The following is a 19163-nucleotide window of genomic DNA, read 5'->3' on the forward strand; positions in this document are numbered from 1 at the left end:
TTATGCTTTTTGGAGAAAATCTATATGTGACTTCAGAAGACCAAACTGACACTTTCATTTACATCTCTTTGGAAGATGATGTGGACCAAGATGGTGCAGTTTTAATCACTTTGCATATGGATCCAACTGCAAATGCTCAGTTCACAGACGATTAACAACAGAGAGAGATGAAATTGAACATGTCATTCCTTTAGTATACTTTAGCCAGGATTCAACCAACACTACTGACTTTTTTTGCAAATGCAGAAAAACATAGTAGAAAAGCAAGTGATTGTAATCTGCCAATTAAGCTGCTTAATGGACAAAATTGAAGCTGTTGCTGAAGCAAATGTTTCTTTAAAGCGTGTGCTTCATGATGGAGAAATTGAAGCTGGTTTGGGGGATGGGCTTGCCAGACACTGTCACAGAGTATTGAAATGACTTTTATTTGATAAAAACATGAGGAACTTCCTATATGGTTCCCACGTTGCATCACACCTTCTGAGAAAAAGAGTGGGCTTCCGTCGCTCGTATTTTAAGTTATGGTTGGCATAACTTCAAATATTGACCTGTCCAGCTTGCCCCTCCCTTTCTCTGGAAAGCTTTTGGTTTGAGCTCAGTCATTGACAGTTTGACTGAAGCATTTTTCAACTTTATCAGTTCTACTGAGAAGGATGTTTGAAAGGAAGCAATCAACAACTTTAAGGAAGTAGACCAGAATTAACTCTTTAGCATCCCAAATAATTACAACTACTGTGTTCTCCCAACAGGAAATAATCTGTCAAGACATTTTACACAAAGAAATTGTTCAAGAAAACGGTTTCGGCTATCGTAGCTCAGAAATATTTTTACTTTTTTTTCATTTAATCTTTTTATATTTTTTGCAAGGACAACACGTGTCTTCTCCTTGCAACAAATGGGAGGAAACACAAAGTAGGTGCCTTATTTACACTTGAAGCATCTGTGCAATATGCACTCTTCTTTAATGAATTGAATTCCACATTAACTAAATGCTGCTTTTGGTTTAGTAGCACACTTTGAACATTTTTCTTAAGATTCTAAATTTCATCACGTGTTTTAGCAACAGATCAAAAGCAGCATTTGAAAAGTTGTGAGTGTGTCCTATTAATAACTGAGCTAGAATTAAATGCAGTGTTACTTCATACATCATAAGGTTATGTGTTAAAAATCATAATCACAATTATCACACTATAAAATCCCTCACTACACAATTTATACACTTTTTCTCTAGAGATAAAAACATTTGTACACTTTTGTCTCTTGTTTAAACTCTCAAAGTTCAAACCTTCATAAAAATTAAGTCCAGGATTATAGAATGAAAACTGAGATCTGATTGCGATCAAAGATTTTTGTAAATCTAAAAAACTGAAAGCATTCTGTACAGGAGAAATGACACAGGGAATAATGACTGACTAGCACTACAGCCAATCAAGACGTAAAACAGTGCGCTGTAAAAATAGACCCAAAAAAAAGCATGCAGAACGGCAGTAAAAAAAAAACAGCAAGACTACAAAAGGTGAACTGTGATACAGCGAAGGAACACTGGATAACAACTCATGAGACCACAGCTTCTTTTTATAATTCACTATGCGTTTTAAAATTAAATAATTTCCTTCAAATATTAACCTACTACATTATTCATCAGGCAGATTGGAGGCTAATGATACTTCCATTCATTTTTTTAAGTATACCTTTGCAGACCTTGGTATTTCTTCCCTTGTCGTTTTGTCAATTCTGTCTTATGCTAATTAGTTGTCTTTTGTTTTATTTTCCACCCAGTACCTTGGTGTTGTAAATGAATCATCGTATTTTTAACCTTCCTGATGCTGTTTTGCAGTTTCTACTTTTATGCCAGCTCAGAGTCAAGGTCCACATGTCCTTTCCTTCTCTGAGCCAATTTCAAACCCACCGGTCAAAAAGCACCATATACTAACAGTGCTGACAATACTCTACTCTGCAGCTACACTGTTGGATGTTGTCATATAAAATAGTGACACTGACCTGGTATGTGATAGATGGATGCAATTATCCCTAACTCTTCCCTGCTGGCTCCCACTCAAGTCACTGCAGTAAAGGAGTTCTACAATAGTTTTTATTTTACCAAAAAGCTATTTTTCAAAGTACAGTAGTTATATATATATACATATACATATGTATATATATATATGTATATATATATATATATATATATATATATGTATGTATATATATATATATATATATATATATATATATATATATATATATATATATATATATATATATATATATATATATATATATATATATATATATATATATATATGTATGTATATATATATATATATATATATATATATATATATATATATATATATATGTATGTATATATATATATATGTATATATATATATATATATATATATATATATATGTATGTATATATATATATGTATATATATATATATATATATATATATATATGTATGTATATATATATATGTATATATATATATATATATATATATATATATGTATGTATATATATATATATATATATATATATATATATGTATGTATATATATATATATATATATATATATATATATATATATATATATATATATATATACAGAGGAAAGCCGTTGTGGTTGATGTGGCAGTGCCAAGCGATGGGAACATCAGGAAGAAGGAACATGAGAAACTGGAGAAATACCAGGGACTCAGAGAAGAACTGGAGAAAGCATGGAAAGTAAAGGTGACAGTGGTGCCTGTGGTAATTGGAGCACTCTGGGCAGTAACCCCCAAGCTGGAGGAGTGGCTACAACAGATACCTGGAAAGACCTCAGACCTCTCAGTCCAGAAAAGCGCAGTGCTAGGAACAGCTAAGATACTGCGCAGGACCCTCAAGCTCCCAGGCCTCTGGTAGAGGACCCGAGCTTGGAGGAGAAAACCACCCGCGGAGGGTGAGAGGGGCGTTTTTTTGTTTTTTATATATATATATATATATATATATATATATATATATATATATATATATATATATATATATATATATATATATATATATAAAATAAATAAAATAAAATAAATTTATACTGTATTCATCCCTCAATGGGGAAATTCTTCTCCGCATTTGACCCATCCCCTGGGGGAGCGGTGAGCTGCAGCTGAACCGCGCTCGGGAGGCAGTAGTGTTAAGGGCCTTGCCTAAGGACCCCCACTGGGTGATGGGGGCTCGCCATTGATATGGTAATTGCCCCCCAGTACCATTGCTTATCCCCCTCTGGGAATCGAACCCTGGATTCCTGCATGGTAGCTTGTCACCTTACCAACCGAGCCACCCAGCCACTTATATATATATATATATATATACATGCAGCTACACTGCATGTATATATATGTGTGTGTATATAATACACACACATATATAAAAGTTTGGACACACCTTCTCATTCAAAGATTTTTCTTTATTTTCATGACTATGAAAATTGTAGATTCACACTAAAGGCATCAAAACTATGCATTAACACGTGGAATTATATACATAACAAAACATTGTGAAACAATTAAAAATATGTCATTTTCTGGGTTCTTCAGAGCAAACACCTTTTGCTCTGATTACTGCTTTGCACACTCTTCGCATTCTCTTGATGAGTTTCAAGAGGTAGTCACCTGAAATGGTCTTCCAACAGTCTTAAAGGAGTTCCCAGATATGCTTAGAACTTGTTGGCCCTTTTGCCTTCACTCTGCGGCCCAGTTCACCCCAAACCATCCTTATTGGGTTGAGGTCCGGTTACTGTGGAGGCCAGGACATCTGATGTAGCACCCCACCACTCTCCTTGTTAAAATAGCCCTTACACAGCCGGGAGGTGTGTTTGGGGCATTGTCCTGTTGAAAAATAAATGATGGTCCAACTAAACGCAAACCGGATGGAATTGCATGTGATCACCTAAAAGACTTAACACTACAACACTCAAAAACAACAAAACATTACAAACCTAACCTAACCTGACAGCTGTGGTCTAAAGCCCGCACAATCTGGAACACAAAATATTTCAAAGGAGTTAGGCGTCCATGCATGAACGTGCGAGCGAAACCTGTCTGGAGCATCAGTTAAACATTCAGTGTGTAGTCTGACAGGAAAAGTCTCGCGACGGTTCCGTGCTCCTGCGACAACCACCCCGAAGGATGCCCATGCTTACAAGATCGACCTAACCCCTTGGCACAATGTCATTAAGTAAAGTTACATAGTACAAAAACTAAAGTGGTAAACAAGGTAAAAAAACCAATTCAAAGTCTAATTCAGTGTAAGTCAAAGTCAAATAGTAAAAAAAAAAGCATAACCGTAAAAAAGATAACAGTTCCTGTAAAGCAAAAGAACACCTGGAATTAAGGGGGAGGAAAGCGAGACATGTTAAGGCAGAACAAAATCACACAGATGACTAAAAGAAAAACAGAATTGTTAAACATAACAGCAAACGTAATTCAGGAAATTACTTCCATCTCCTCCATGGGAGGTCCTGAGGGTATTTAAACTCATCATGTTATGTGCTTTTTTTTTTTTTTTTTTTTAAACACCTTCATTATCCAGAGTGGATTGTTCCTGCAGTATAAATAACTGTTTTTCAGTTGTTCAACTCCTCCCTTTGTCCTTTTTCTTCAAATGTGCTCTGCAGTGATGAATCAGATGTATTTTAAATCGACTCTTATCACCTCGCAGACGCTCCGATGCATTCTCCATGCATGCAGTCATGGCTTCATTTGATTAGCGGAGCTGACCTGAGGGTCAGACCCCCCTAACACGGCTCCTTCCTGTGAAGCCAAAGAACTGAGAAATGCTCTTTTTGTCACTCACCCAATGAAGCAGAGGGGGTTTTCTGTGTAAAGATTTATGAGGTCTCAGGACGGCTCTGCGCCTTTCCTGCAACATTAAAGCTATGTGCTGCTTGGAAAAAAACATGTTGTTACTGCAGATGTTGTTAAAGCAGATTTGTTACTGTCATGCTTTCTTTTCACCATCACCAACTCTATGGATGCTAAAGTTGGTTAATCAATGATGAAAATCAGCAAAGGAAAAAAACCTTAAACTTTTCTCTGAACTATATGATGGATGTGGAGCAAAATCTTTGAAAAATACATTGTTTTAGATGCATACTGGCAGCTAATCATTCACTTTTAATCCAGAAACAAAGACAAATTGTTTTGACTTACCATTAAGGACTTGCTGTCCTACAAAAAGAATTCTGAGAAGTGCTAAAAGCAACAAAATTCCACAATTTAAGCTTTTCCTTATTTAACTAAAAACACAATTCACACTCTAAACCACAACAGGTTCGTTAAAACACAGACAATCAATACGCAGACAATAACTTTTAACCGTTTTCTCAAAACCACACCAAAAGACATAACACAACAAATTAGGCACCTTACAGATAAACAAGATAAACCATTTCACTGAAATGAATTGTTTATCACTAGCATTAAGATTCATGTTCCCCCTTCTTCTGTTCTACTAGAACCAGCACCTTTCCTTACCATACCTATCTGTGTCCACAGACCCTCTATCACTTCCAATGCCGTTCATTTCTACTTTAATTCACTGCTTTGTCCTTTCCCCATTCTGTACAACATCCACTTACACTGTTTTCAAACTATAATTACATCAAAACATGGGATCTGCTTCAACTTTCATCTTTAAACACCAATAAATCCTTTAACACCAACACTAAGTAATCTGAGAAATATCAAAACATATAAACATATAAAATAAATTAAACATTGCAAACATTCTTTTAAAGGGAGTCCGGATCTAAACCAACAATTACTTACAATTAGTGTCAATAGCATTACTTTTTAGCAAAACTTAACTAAATCATGGTAATTAGGAATTACAAAATAAAGTAGAGACATTTATTCAAAATAAGAAAACCGAAATAATTGCAAAATCATTTTACACAAAATATATTGGACCGATATTATCTTACTGTGTTTTAGAAAGATTTGCCCAACTTTAGGCAAATTCCAGAGAAAGTTAGGCTACGTTCGACAGAGGCAGAACAGAGACCGTTGCTGCAGGCTGCAGTCAAGCTGCTGTTGTGGCTGAAACTTCCATCGGAAGCGCTGCTCATAGACTCCTTTCTACTTAAAAATCTTTTTCGTCGAACTAAGACCACTGAAATTTGTTTTTATCGACGTCTTACAACCGAGGTCATGACCACGCTCAATAACTACAATGTCAGTTGTTATTTTACCACAAATTAGTTCGCAAACTCTTAAGCCTTGTTACGTGAAAGTTTAGCGCAGGTTGAACATTCTGGTCTCCATGGACGCCGTCACGCCGACCACATGGTACAAACAAAGCCAATCAGAGCTGTCGACGCATTCGAAAGAAACTAAAACGTCCCGTTATTGGCTAATTCGAAACAAGATGGCCACGTCCATAGAGAAAACATTTCACACAGAAACATGGAAAATAAAGCCAAAATTCGCTACTTTCAAACAGTTTTTCATCCCATACTTTCCAAAATCTCATGCATACATTTCATTCATAAGCAGTCACGTCTCCAAAATCTCATACATTCAGTCCGTTCATCAGCGATCACGTCTGTATTGTCATCAGTCAGTCGTCAAGTCATGTTGTCGTTTTTGTCCTGACAAAATGCACAATTTTCCTCATCTTCTGTCAAATTCAGCGCTCATGTTTATTTTGAATCCTTCTTTGGTTTCTCTCCGCGTATAAAAAAATAATTTGTAGAGGCCGAAGCCTCCTTGGTGTTTCCGAAAATCCTAGACGCGCAAAATTAGTTCCTATAATAACTCTGTTTTTCGTAAGGGATTTTTTAACAGGTTGAACAGACGCAAACCTAGTCAATTTGCTGCTTTCCAAATATCACAAGCTCCCAATTTGCCAACGTTCAATTTTGTACAGGCCGAACAGACGAAAAACCTGCATAATTATAATTGTCCAATTTTTCAAAATCTTTTACTGCCGCCCAAAGTGTATATTTTGCCACCGTTCAATTCGCTGTTCTAGGGAGGGTGAACCCAACACTTATTTACTGGGGTGCGCTCGCCCGTTCGTTCGTATAGGGTACACTGTGCCACCCATACAATCGACTTCTCCTTTAATTTGAGATCATCAATACGCAGACTTTACAAAAGGCTCTGCTCACCATGATTATGAATGAGGCCTCTGAAGAAGTCGACCGCATGGCAGGAAGCATCCCCAGACTTTACGTCGAAAGTCTCAGAAATCTCGTAATAAGCCACTATGATGTGGTCCAACCGGTCTGGTCCGCGTTTCCTATTCACCCCCGACTTCACGTCTCGAGGTCACCAAATTGAAGGAAAGAGAATCGTCCGTTTTTGGGTTCTTTCCATCCATGCGTGTTCGATAGTCGAGAGTGGTAAAACAAACAAGGATTCAACCGGTTTAAAAATACACGGAGTTTATTTCCCTGACAATAGTTCTAAAGCACAGATTAAAACATTAATGCAGATATATCTGGATTCTCAAGTAAAGATCTACTGACGCACAAGTTACATGCGAATTACTCGTAGATTTTCCTAAGAACAATGGAAAACTTTGAAAACAGTCTTTTTAAGATGTGTTTGAATCTCCGCCTTCCGGAAAGATCATGGTCGCTGGTCCTCCGCCCCTGGTCGCTCTGATTCGTCAGCTGATAGCCCGCCTGCTTCCTCTGGCCAATAGCTGACGATTGCCAGCTTCCGATCCGCTCCGCCTCTCGGGGGGCCATTTCACCAGCGCACACAGTCCGATGATCAAGAGAGTCCCCATCTGGTCAGAGTAAATCATTCCTGGACAACTCAAGGTTCCTTTTACCGGTATCCAGAGCAAAGGTCAGCTTCAACCTCCACATGAGAACACGAATCTTCACACTTTCCCAGGGGAAGAATCTTCAACCCAGATGGTACAGATATCGCCCATGGCATATTTATGGCACCTAAGAAAAACACCTAAGTTTGCACAAAGAACATCCTATGTCTTCACAGGATGCTGCAACCATAAAGCAAAAAGGAATGTCACACGACCATAAATCTGGATAGTTCAAAATAAGTTCACTTCACACTAAGGATAAAGCTGTAACATAATAAAGAATAAGATATTAAAACATACATTTTCTACACTACTCAGAAATGGGGCCAACGTCAGTCACCTCCTCTACATGGATGACATCAAGCTATATGCCAAGAGCGAGCGTGACATTGACTCCCTGATCCACACCACCAGGATCTACAGTACTGACATTGGGATGTCATTCGGCCTCGAGAAATGCAGCCGGATGGTGTCAAAGAGAGGCAAGGTAGTCCACACAGGAGGGGTCTCACTCCCAGAAGGAACAATAGCAGACATCGAGGACAGTTACAAGTACCTTGGAATTCCACAGGCAAATGGCAACCTGGAGCAGGCAACAAGGAAAGCTGCAACAGCTAAATACCTCCAACGAGTAAGGCAAGTCCTGAGAAGCCAGCTCAATGGCAAAAATAAGACCCGGGCAATAAACAGCTACGCACTGCCAGTTATCAGATACCCTGCAGGAATAATAAGATGGCCAAAGGAAGAGATACAGACCACGGATGTTAAGACACGAAAGCTCCTTACCATGCATGGAGGGTTCCATCCCAAATCCAGCACCCTGAGACTGTATGCTAGCCGCAAGGAAGGAGGCCGAGGACTAGTGAGCGTAGAAGCCACTATCCAGGATGAAACATCCAAGATCCATGAGTACATCAAGCTCAAGGCCCCAACTGACAGTGTGCTCAGTGAATGTCTCAGGCAATGGAGAGCAGAGGATACAGTGCTGGAGGACAGATCCTCATGGGAGGACAAACCCCTGCATGGGATGTACCACCGGACCATAACTGAAGTGGCTGATATCAAGAAGTCCTACCAATGGCTAGAAAGGGCTGGCCTACAGGACAGCACCGAAGCGCTCATCCTGGCAGCCCAGGAACAAGCCCTGAGCACCAGAGCGATAGAGGCTCAGATCTACCACACCAGACAAGACCCAAGGTATAGGCTGTGCAAAGAGGCGCCTGAAACAATCCAGCACATAACTGCAGGGTGTAAGATGCTGGCAGGGAAAGCATACATGGAGCGCCACAATCAAGTGGCTGGAATAATATACAGGAACATGTGTGCAGAATATGAACTGGAAACCCCAATGTCAAAATGGGAAACACCTCCGAAGGTGGTAGAGAATGAGAGGGCAAAGATCCTGTGGGACTTCCAGATCCAGACTGATAGGAGGGTAATGGCGAACCAACCAGACATTGTAGTGGTAGATAAAGAACAGAGGAAAGCCGTTGTGGTTGATGTGGCAGTGCCAAGCGATGGGAACATCAGGAAGAAGGAACATGAGAAACTGGAGAAATACCAGGGACTCAGAGAAGAACTGGAGAAAGCATGGAAAGTAAAGGTGACAGTGGTGCCTGTGGTAATTGGAGCACTCTGGGCAGTAACCCCCAAGCTGGAGGAGTGGCTACAACAGATACCTGGAAAGACCTCAGACCTCTCAGTCCAGAAAAGCGCAGTGCTAGGAACAGCTAAGATACTGCGCAGGACCCTCAAGCTCCCAGGCCTCTGGTAGAGGACCCGAGCTTGGAGGAGAAAACCACCCGCGGAGGGTGAGAGGGGCGTTTTTTTGTTTTTTATATATATATATATATATATATATATATATATATATATATATATATATACATGCACATATATGTGTGTGTATTATATACACACACATATATAAAAGTTTGGACACACCTTCTCATTCAAAGATTTTTCTTTATTTTCATGACTATGAAAATTGTAGATTCACACTAAAGGCATCAAAACTATGCATTAACACGTGGAATTATATACATAACAAAACATTGTGAAACAATTAAAAATATGTCATTTTCTGGGTTCTTCAGAGCAAACACCTTTTGCTCTGATTACTGCTTTGCACACTCTTCGCATTCTCTTGATGAGTTTCAAGAGGTAGTCACCTGAAATGGTCTTCCAACAGTCTTAAAGGAGTTCCCAGATATGCTTAGAACTTGTTGGCCCTTTTGCCTTCACTCTGCGGCCCAGTTCACCCCAAACCATCCTTATTGGGTTGAGGTCCGGTTACTGTGGAGGCCAGGACATCTGATGTAGCACCCCACCACTCTCCTTGTTAAAATAGCCCTTACACAGCCGGGAGGTGTGTTTGGGGCATTGTCCTGTTGAAAAATAAATGATGGTCCAACTAAACGCAAACCGGATGGAATTGCATGCCGCTGCAAGATGCTCTGGTAGCCATGCTGGTTCAGTATACATTCAATCTGGAATAAATCCCGAACAGTGTAACCAGCAAAGCACCCCCACACCATCGCACCGTCTCCTCCATGATTTCAAGGTGGGAACCAGGCATGTAGAGTCCATCCGTTCACCTTTTCTGCATCGCACAAAGACAAAGTGGTTGGAACCAAAAATCTCACATTTGGACTCATCAGAACAAAGGACAGATTTCTACTGGTCTAATGTCCATTCCTTGTGTTCTTTAGCCCAAACAAGTCTCGTCTGCTGTTTCTTTAGCAGTGGTTTCCTACCAGATATTCTACTATGAAGGCCTGATTCAAACAGTCTCCTTTTAACAGTTGTTGTAGAGATGTGTCTGCTGCTAGAACTCTATGTGCCATTGACCTGGGGCCTCATTTATAAAACTTTGCGTAGGATTTGCGTCAGAAGTGGCGTACGGATGAAACATAGGACGCGCGTACGCACAGAAATATTCGGATTTATAAAACCGTGCGCACGCACATCCTACACATCTTTCCCTTAATAAAGCACAATCAATTCTAAATTTAGCGCAGCTTTTGCGGCTTCATGACACGCTCATTGTTGCCCATAAATAGTCTGTGAAACGCCCACAAGTTAATATTCATTGATTGCGAAATCATGGCAAACACCGAGAGGAAATCAAAAAAACGTAACTTCACTCAATGTGAAGTAGAAGTTATCGTTTGCAAGGTGGAAAAGAGGAGGAAAATGTTGTTTGGAGGGCACAGTGTGGGCATTACTAATGCCAAAAAGGCATTTGAGTGGCAAACGGTGGCAGACGCAAATGCTGTAGTTTCACAACCTCAGACCGTGGCCGAAATAAAAAAGAAATGGTTGGACATCAAAGTCGAGGCGAAAAAACGTCTAGCGCTCCATCGCCAGAGTGTGTCTGCCACGGGTGGGGGAAAAGGGACACCGGAGCTGACCCCTCTTGATGAGAGACTGGCGGCAATTATTGGGGAATCCCTTTTAAGTGGAGTGGTGACTGAGGCGGAGGGGGACACCGATGCGCCACATGCACCGGGTGACACAGGTAAAAGAAATAATTAAAATGAAGGCAGTCAAGTCACATGAATGCAGGCTGCACAATTACAGTTTATTAATATAGAACAATTTTAAAGTAGGTGCTGGGTGTACCAGCGGGTACAGTGGTGACGATGCTGCAGCTGAGCAGCCGTCTGGACCCAGCGTCTCCACGGCACGCGGCTCTCAACCCTCCAGCAGTGGACGTGTCCTCACCGATGCAGTCCTTGAAATGCAGAGGGAAGTCATTAGTTCAATCACAGAGGTGGCCAAGGAGTTGGGCGAAATCAAGACTGCCCTGACTGAAATAAACTGCACGATGATGGAATTCTTGAATAAATAATATTTTCCACACCTTTTGTCGATCTTTACAAGCGACGCATCACTTCCAATCGCTGGCGCACAGCAGCAGCATTTGACTCAAATGTGTGGGGATGGGGTTCAGGGTCGTGGCCAACACAGCAATAACTATATTATTTATGAGGATGAATTGCACAACATGCCAATATTGCAGAACATATTTCACTTTTCTTTTTGCAAATATGTGTTCATTTGAATTTCTGTTATTTTTGTTTGATTTTTTGTTTTTGGTTGTTTCACTGCTGATTGATCCAACGGGTGTTCCTGTAGGCTGTTAATTGTAAGAGTTGCTTTGTGAAGTCTTCATGTTATTTATGAGAGGCAGTATTGTCATTTTCACTGTCACTTTCACGTGTTTCTTCCATCTGCCGACGGTGTCGCCATTTCTCATTTCACCCATTTTTGTGCGTACGCCTGGGTCAGAGCTTGCGTGAAGGACCGCACAATTCCCTGTCAAGTTTGCTTTTTCTAAATATCAATTATTGTGTAGAGAGAGACGTACGCCTTCTTTTGTGCGTACGCAACGTTTATAAATGAGGCCCCAGGTCTCTAAACTTAGCTGCTGTTAACCAGCGATTTCTGAGGCTGGTGACTCGGATGAACTTATCCTCTGCAGCAGAGGTGACACTTGGTCTTCCTTTCCTGGGGCGGTCTGTATTTGAGCCAGTTTCTTTGCAGCACTTGATGGTTTTTGTGACTGCACTTGGGGACACTTTCGAAATGCGACCAAGGTACCGCCAGTGCAGAGTGGAGCCACCAAAAAATGGCTGAGACAATAAAAGCTTATAAAAATTCTAATTTAACAAACAATTTAAAATCTGTTGTTGCAGTTTTACTCTGATTAGCTGTACACAGATAAAACATTAAAAGGAGATGCATGAATAAAAACAGGGAGGCTGAGCCGACCGCCCGTGCAGGAGGGGAGGGAAAGAGAGGGGCCGTGGACTAAGCCAGTATGAGACGGCGCACCTCACTCCACTCCATGCTGAAACCAAATAAAACAAACCCACACACAATGAGAAAAACGTGCCAACGAAATTTCCACTACACACTAAGAAGGGAAATAAACAAATACAGTGAGGGAACTGGAGTGAAGCAACACCGCACGCACCGGCGCCCAACTCAGACCTATACAACAATAAAATAAATCAGAGTCAACCACACAATAAATACAACATCGCCCTAAAAACACATTAAAAGGAATAAAAAGGGTGGGTACAGAACACGCAGTGGTTCATGACATCTGCAACATAAGTTTTCCCAATTTTTCGGACAGACCTTCATTTCTTGAAGGATTAATGGCCACTTGTTTTTCTGTACTTAGCTGCTTTTTTCTTGCCATGATACAAATTCTAACAGTCTATTCAGTAGGACTATCAGCTGTGTATCTACCTGACTTCTCCACAACACAACTGATGGTCCCAACCCCATTTTTAAGGCAAGAAATCATACTTATCTGACAGGGCACACCTGCACAGCAAATTTGGCAGTGTTAAATCAACTCAAAAAGAGTTACATTTAACACCGTTTCCGAGTGTATTTGGTCCTTATCGGATTTGGTGTTAAACCAACTCTTTCTAAAGTGTTAAAATTCTGGAGTAAATTTAACTTAAAATAGAGTAAAAAATTAACTCTGGCTGACACTGCACAGTGTTAATAAAATTTAACTCTTTGGGTCATTTGACTCTGTATAGAGTAAATATAACTACTTGCAGAGTTGATAAATTACTCTTTTGAGGTGTGAAATTGACTCTGATTCTAATAATACTCAACACTGCACTGAGTTATTGGAGGCAACACTACACTTTCAATTGGCTCTGAAAGGTGTTACCTTTACTCTCAATTGGAGGTAATAATTTACTCTTTAGCTGAGTAAAACAAACTCCGATAAAAGCTGATCTTAAAAGTTAAAACTAAGTTTCAGTTTATTATTTACACTTTTCAATTGTTAAATAACGTTTTATTAAAACGTAGCTAAAGTACATAATTGGAAAGAAAAGGACCAAAAACATGTTTTTCAAAACTTTATTCTACATCACTCTTTAAAGCAACATGTAGCATTTACTTTGCCTCGTTAGCTGTTCAAACAACGGAAAATAGAAATAGTGAAGCAAAAAAAGTGAAAAGTTGCCAAATGAGATTCGCCTGCCGTGCCAGGTATCCCAGTTCACAACATTGTTCACATTTTTAACAAGCACAGTAACAGTGGGGTTGTGTACAAATTTTCGTCCATCACAGAACCCCATACTATGAAATCACGACGGTATTCTGTACCATAATTTTTTATCCATTTGGCAAAAAACACAGAGGTTGACAAATCAGTTCCCAATTTTGCTGCAATTTCTGCACCCTGTCCCAACTCGAAAAGTGTCATCATCTTTCCAGGACCCAAAAGTAATTTTTCTTTGCCAAAAGATTCGAAATACATTGCCATGTAACTTTGGTGCTTTTTAGCTAGTGTCATTGAGATGTTTTTAAAGTTTTTTAATTGTTGCTTGAAAAATTTGTGTTTTGCTTCATAACGCATGCACCAAGTGTGCAAAATTGGACCAATGTGCCTAATACTTCGGGGGTAGTGGATCATAAAATGATGTTTTGGCAAGAGATTTATTTCAGGAAATAACTGCTTGAATAGCTGATGATGATCAATGACTAAATGTTTGAGGTATATGGTCATGCCATCTGACAAAACTGGGGAAAAGACGATGTTAACTATTTGTAGAAGCAAAAGTAGGAGACGCCAGTGCTTATCATCTGTCTCTATCAAATCACCAAAAAGTAAAAGGCGTGTTCCGCAACAAGCACCAGGACTGTATGGCATTTAATCCCAAATCATTGGTTCCATCCATCAACTTATCTGTAGGCAGAGATGGGCGGTTTCGCTGCTGATTAAAACCATAGTCATATGCATGTATTCTGCCAGCAACTTGTTCAGTTTCTTTGAATGTATTTCAGAACCAGTTTCACTTCAAACTGACCAACTCCCTCTAGAATGTCATGCATAATATCTACAGAGAAGTTGTTGGCTGTGTTAAAATACTTCAGGGAATTCAATAGACAAAAGCGCTTCACACCATATACATGAGGAAGTCTGGGATCTGCTTGTGCAGTTTGACAGTGCTGTGCATGCATTTCAACTGATCTTAAAACAACCTCTGGATCATTTTCACAGAATAAATTTTGAAAATTGTGTTTTTCAAGGAGGCAGAAACGACAGCAATATCGAGCTCCAAATGACTCCACAAAGCCAAACAGGCCATGCAAACCAAGATTGTCACCAGTGACTTGCACAACAGTACCATGAATAATGTGTTCAAAATTTGGAATTTGAAGTCCTTCCGTCTCAAGCACTTTCAGATCATTAATAAGCGGTTCAAGTACTAAATTAAAGCTATATCGCTTGATCTCCTGAGCATGGAATAGAGCACACAAATGAATATTGTTCAAAGATGAATTAAAAGTAGGGGGGAAATTTCTTAGAGTAAAATATATGGCGCCCAATTTATGAAGACCCCTTTTGGGTCCCAATACATTTGCAGTTTCAAAATCGTCATAAAACAGCTGGATCTGCAAGGCATCTTTTTCAATTGAAAACAGTGGATTCTCTTTTAAATAGGAGGCATCTCTCATGTCTGCATACACACGTTCCTTAGACATATACCTGGGCTTGAGCATGTCTTCAATGTTATCTTTTTGTAAAATACTCTTCAATGTTTCCAAGATGGGAACATATGCAAATGTATCGGTTACAATCACTTGATCATATGTCCCAGTAGTTTTATTTCTTCTGCTATCAAATCTTGTGCCAAGTACTTTTTGAACTGGCTGAATAACTCCCCATTTCTGTTTCAAGTGCTTATGGAGTTTTGCTTCAGAATTTAAAGATGTTAATGGATTTTCCAAATTTTTGAATGATTGTTCCAATTTGTTCCTACTTTCTGGTTCCTGTGTAATGCACTGTAAAGCTACCTCCTTAGCCTGGTTGTGAAGCTCAAAAACTACTTCCTCCATTGAAGAGACAAATTTTGTGACGTTTGACTGACTTAATCCAGCTGCTTTGAGTTGTGCAATGGCAGTGGCACACATGTCTAAAGGGCTGGACTTTGTTAATTGGGTAGATGTTGATGCTGCCGCCTCTACATTAACAGTAACAAGGTCTCCTGCATCACCAAGGTTTGGCCTGCTTGAACTGACATCGTTCTGGCCTTGTTGCTCAATTGTGTCCATGTGTTTGGTGTTTAAATGTTTTCTAAATCCAGAAAAAGTCCCAAGTACACGACCACATCCTGTCTGAGCACATTTAAGTCGTAGATTTTTCCCATCTATGTAACCATGAACTACTCGTAAATGCCTAACAAGAGTATTTGAAAAAGTTAACTCAGAGTGACAAACAAAACACCTCATCTCAAATAGACAAGTTCAAGTGTTAATGAAGCAGCCTGGCCCGAACTTCTGCAATACGGGGGCTCTCCTTCACTTTCCCAACATCTATGTTGTACACAGTTGTCTGGATGAATGTGAACATGTTGTGTAGCATTGGATTGTATTTCGTGGCAAAAACAAAATGGGCCTTGAATAGTTCATCAAAGGTACCGAGTGAGGAAGCCGACCTGCAAGCGATGGCATTTTTGTCGAGGATGATAAAGAACTGATGGATTGATTTCCTACTTCGTCCTACAGCCAGGAGATAGGGTTGAGTGCTTGTCGTGATGGAATCAAGATGTTCTTGAATGTTAGTTCCTGTCTGAAATGACATGAAAAATACATTGAGGCTTTTACAATGACACCGCAGTTATATTTCATTCCAAAAAGTTATATTTAGAGCTGGGAAATAATGTAACTGGGCATAAGAAAACTCTCTGGTGCTAATCATATCTGCATCTGCACATGTATTCCCAACATGACAGCACCAGGCGCAATGCTGAAAATAAAAACACACCTTCTTGAAGACCACCATATGCTTTTCTGCTTGGGAAGCAGACACTTTTCCTGGTCTTTTACGACCTTGGGCAGAAGGAGGAATAAGGTGCAACAGCAGCAGAATCGATGAGAGGTCACTGTCCCATCCTGTAAATACACAAACATTTATTTCAAATGGAGTATCAGCAAAAGTCAGACATGCTTATAGAATATTTTCATTTAACCCTTTAAGTATTGCCAACATGTCACACAGTAATAGGACAAAGTAAAAGAAATAAAATGGTAACTTTTGCAAAACTGTGGTTTAAACTGTCAAGTTTATTTTAATTTACAGAAAATTAGTAGTGTCAACTGCGTGCAACTCTTACCAATGCTGTCATCCACTTCTGCTCCACTGTCAGGGTTATTAGCTGCCAGGAGGAGATCTTCCAACTCACTGGTGGTTTGCAGCTTCCTGCATTGTTGGATGACTTTCTGCTTGAATGCAGTTGTCCATATTTCCAGAAACTTGCCTGAGATTTCCTCCCCAAACATCAGAGCAAAATCTTGGTCCACCTACATTGAAGACAAACTTAAATTTCACCGATGATTCTTTAAACCTTCTGACATTATAAACTGTGTTCAAGAATAGGTTTATTTATTTACCAAGCCTTTGATGTCTTTCAAACGTGGAAAGACTGTCAGAACATTGCTTGACTGCTGCGGGTCAAGGACCATGTTGCGGCGGAAGTCAAATGTCAGCTTCATCTTCCTCTTGATTACATCTTCATCCGCTGAATGTTTAATCAATGCGATGGCCTCCTTACACTCATCATCACTCAGCACAGTTTCTGGAACTAACTGGGGTTCTCGCCTGGCAGCTGGTCCTCCAAGCTGATCATCATAAGATGCTCCTCCAGGTGATTCTTTAAAACACAGGACATATTTTGATAGCCAAACATGCCAGCAAATTATATTTAATGAAAATTAATTCCAAAGTTTTTAAACTCTTTCAGAATAGTAGTGTTACCTGCATATGATGATCGCCTGTCTCTTGCAGCAGATCGCTGAATAGTTTTAATCCTCCATGCCAAGTAGCCTGTGCCACTCTCGCCATCATAGTAATGATCCTGGTAAGACAGGGAACATCTCATTTGTAGTTCCACATTCACAATTTGGATAAAATTGGTATGCAAAGCATGTGTTACTTTTTTATTTATTTAATTTGTAAAAAGTACCTTTCAAAACTTTTATTGGTCAAATGTCTTAATAAACATTTAATGTAATCATTTTTGGTGTGACTTACATAACCGGTCCTGGAGAAAGGATCACTCAGATAGGGAAAGAAGCTCACAATTCCCCTGGCATACATTTCTTTCACCTGTCTTGGTGGTGATGTCCTGCAATACAAAAAAATAAAAGATTCTTAGTGTATGTAATGTAAGCTCTGCTTCCTGCTTTGTTAAAGATGAGAATTACATGTTAATGCAGTGTTTTTCAACCAGTGTGCCGCGGCACACTAGTGTGCCGTGGGAGATGGTCAATTGTGCCGTGGAAGATGGTCAAGCGTGCCGTGGAAATTGCCCTCATTAACTGATCTAAAAACATTTCGCATCTCCAGGAAATCAGCTCTTTGTTCATCCAAACAGGTCCTGATAAAACACTGAGTAGTTAGGAATATGAAAGATCATAAAATAATTTTTTCTTTGTTTATTTGATTCTGTTAAATACATTTTGATAAGAATGACGGTAACGTGATTTAGCTGCAGCTATAACTGTTTTCTGAAAAGTCCTGCAGCTTTTACTGCCTCCACGACTCCACCAATCATTCTTGAAGGCTTAATCACATGTCATCAGTCTGACCAATCAGAAGTGGTTAAGGTCTTCACTTCCTTTTTCCAATTTAGCTCATAAGTCACTCAGTTCCAACAAAAATACCAGCTAAAGCTCGTCTTCAGCTGTGTAGCTTTCCACAGAGTCCGGTATCAGACCGTGGAACAAGTGAACAAAACAATGAAGCTCAGAGACGCGAGTCTTTCTGCCGTTTTGCGGCAGTTTAGGTTGAAAAACACTGTGTTAATGATACACTGAGTCTACTAAGCCATAATGATTAATTACCCATTCTTCTCTGTCATGTCAGCAGCCAGTATGTTAACCATTTTTCTTCTGGTTTCATCTGTTAAAGACTTGCTTCGATTATATTCATTTATTATGCGTTCTCCACCAGGTTTTTGGGTAAGAATGGATTCCACCAACTAAAAACACAGAGAAAAGAACTTAAGCATATTAAAAATGAATCAAATTAACAAGGATAAGACAATAGACTAAATTTGATAGGCAAAATTTATATTAGGGGTTCACATCCTTAAAACTAATTATTTGATTAGAATAATTCTTACGTGCTTGGCCTCTGAGTCCAGCCTTAGCCGTTTAGTGGATGGACTCTCCGAAAGGATAACGGTGTCTTGAGAATCAGATGAATCAAGGGAGGATGGTTCAGATTGGTCAGAAGATTGTACCATAGGAACTGGATCTAAACATTGACAGAAGAAAATTAGAATGAAAGAAGACAAA

The 19163-nt window shown here is 39.6% G+C and overlaps 1 long non-coding RNA gene across 1 annotated transcript; it reads right to left on the reverse strand.

Annotated features, from left to right (window-relative positions):
* Positions 1 to 17223: 17223 nt before the first annotated feature.
* LOC144988277 (uncharacterized) lies at positions 17224 to 18856 on the reverse strand. Its single transcript, XR_013652137.1, has 3 exons — positions 18708 to 18856; positions 17896 to 17989; positions 17224 to 17719 (listed from the first exon to the last, which is right to left on the reverse strand). It is a non-coding gene; the product is annotated as an uncharacterized LOC144988277 (long non-coding RNA).
* Between the last annotated feature and the right edge of the window lie 307 nt (positions 18857 to 19163).

This window comes from Oryzias latipes, chromosome 20, assembly GCF_053564925.1.
Source record: "Oryzias latipes strain Hd-rR chromosome 20, Olatipes_Hd-rR_3.1".
NCBI classification, from domain to species: Eukaryota; Metazoa; Chordata; class Actinopteri; order Beloniformes; family Adrianichthyidae; genus Oryzias; species Oryzias latipes.